The sequence below is a fragment of the Penaeus japonicus genome, unplaced genomic scaffold (genome assembly GCF_977035675.1).
Source record: "Penaeus japonicus unplaced genomic scaffold, GWHDUDI00000001_assembly GWHDUDI00000005, whole genome shotgun sequence".
Classification (NCBI taxonomy): domain Eukaryota; kingdom Metazoa; phylum Arthropoda; class Malacostraca; order Decapoda; family Penaeidae; genus Penaeus; species Penaeus japonicus.
The window spans coordinates 9,095,155-9,097,654 of NW_028234407.1; positions in this window are offsets into that span (position 1 = coordinate 9,095,155).

Below are 2,500 nucleotides of genomic sequence, written 5' to 3' on the forward strand. Positions count from 1 at the left end.
GGATATAAATGGTCATGATGATGGTACTCACAATGATAATGATATTAATAATAATGATAATGACAATTTCGATATTTTTTTTATAATAGTGAAAATACAAAGGACAATAATTATAATAGTGATAGTTTCTTCCGTAAAGTTGCCATCAACCCTTTTTTTTCTTCTTTTTTTTTATCAGTCCACCACCATGTATAAGATACGTATTGTGAGAAAGTCTTGTAAGAATATAGTGCACCTGACATTATAATGAAAATGAATCGTCACTTTTTTTTGTTAGAAAATCACATACTTTGTATATTCAAGTCTATTGCGGCGTCATGTTCTTTGCCATTGCGTAAAATAGAACGTGCATCTGCTGATGTAGTCATGTCATGGCTCATTCTTTAGTGTTCGTGTCATCTTGATTTCTCTCTCTCTCCTTCTCACTCACACTCTCTCTCTCTCTATCTCTCTCTCTCTATCTATCCCTCTGTCTCACACACACACACTCTCTCTCTATCTCTATCTCTCTCACTCTCTATCTATCTATCTATCTCTCTGTCTCACACACACACTCACACACACACACTCTCTCTCTCTCTCTCTCGCTCTCTTTCTCTCTCTCTCTCTCACACACACACACACACACACTCTCTCTCTCTTCCTCTCTCTCTCTCTCTCTCTCTCTCTCTCTCACACACACACACACACACACACACACACACTTTTTTCACACTTTTTTGGTCACAAACACTTGACACACACACACACACACACACACACACACACTCACTCAACTCACTTACCACACACTCTCTCTTGATCTTTTTTTCTCCTCTCTCTCACTCTCTCTCTCCCTCTCTCTCTCTCTCTCTCTCTCTCTCTCTCTCTCGCTCTCTTTCTCTCTCTCTTTCTCTCTCTCTCTCTCTCTTTTACTTTATTTTCTCTTTCTTGCTCTCTCTCTCTCTTGATAATCCTTTCTCCCTCTCCCTCTCTCTCCCTCCCTCCCTGTTTCTAAATTTACACTAAACACAATACACTGCCGACATGGCCAATAAATATGATACAGAAAATGCATCCACGTCCTTCTCTCTCTCGGTGTTAAATCCTTCAGCCAAAGTCCAGGGTCATTGAGGCTCAGTCAGGGAATAAGAATCAGCTGCTATTGACAGCATTCTGCTTCCATTGATTATCCCTTGACCTGGTTCGTCCTGGAGGGGTAAGATTAGATTTCGTGACCTCTTGGTGGAAAGGGGGAGAGGGTGATGAATGATGGGAGAGAGAGAGATGAAGAAGTGAAGGATAGAGAGAGATGTGCGGGAGGGAAAGGAAGAAAGGATGTGGGGGGAGGGAAAGGAAGAAAGAGTGTGGGAGATGTGGGGGAGGGGGAGAATGTAGAAGAGTGAGAAAGAAAAGAAAAGAAGAGTGAGAGAGAAAGACGAAGAGTGAGAGAGAGTGAGTAAGAGATGTGGAGGAGGGAGAGAAAGGAGAGGGCGATATGGAGGAGGGAGGGAAAGAAGGAGAGTGAGAGAGACATGAGGAAGGAGAGAAAGAGAAAAAAAGGTGGGGGTAAAATCTTAAGAGAAAAAGAAAAAAATAGAGACAGATATAGAAGAGAAAACAAAGAGGTAAAGAGAGAAGTTTAGGAAGGAGAGAAAGAAGAAGAGAGAGGTAGATGTGGAAGCGTGAGAGAGAAAAATATATAGAAATGTCGAAGATGGGGCGAAAAAATGAGAGGAAAGTAAAGAGAAATTAATCTTCTTCAGCAATCAAACAATCGGTTCATGATTATCTCACCTCCCTCCCGAAACCAGTACTATACAACGCGCCACTTAAAATAGATGAAAATGATAATTTATTACCGTCTCTTTGGTTAATTCAACGTTCCTTTCAAAATCCTTCAACACCAGATTTTCGATATCCATTACAGTTAGTTCCTTTAAGTCTTCCAAGCGCGGTGAATATGATATGAAGTTTCTGACTGACTATTCTGGTCGGAGGTTCACAAGGCTTCACGTCAAAAAGGTAAAAGAAATATGAGAAATACGAGGGAATATTCTGATTGGGTACTGGACTGTTGACGATAATGCAACGCCTATCAAATATATTGCACTGGAAAAAGAGCAATTGCTATTCTTTGTATATAGTATTGACGGGTATTGCAATGGCTGTTGATATTTGCTCTTTATGGCATTGCTGATTAACTTTACATTTGCAAGAATGATATATGTTAAGTAGTAAAATCACTGGTTTCGGTTGTCGAATTCGATATAAAAGATTTGATTTATTCGGAATATGTAGTGAAAAGGGTGTCTTGATACTTCGGTTATCGGAATGACCAAGTTGTTAACAGTAAGCTGGTTATATAAGTCACGGTCAGATTCGACCCCTCACCTTATCTCGCGGGTGTACAAAACAGACAAAATAATTAATCGCATGCTGATTCATACGTCGACGCCATCTATCAGACCATGAATTTGACATTTAGAAAGAAATCAACGCAAGATATTCATATCATTGT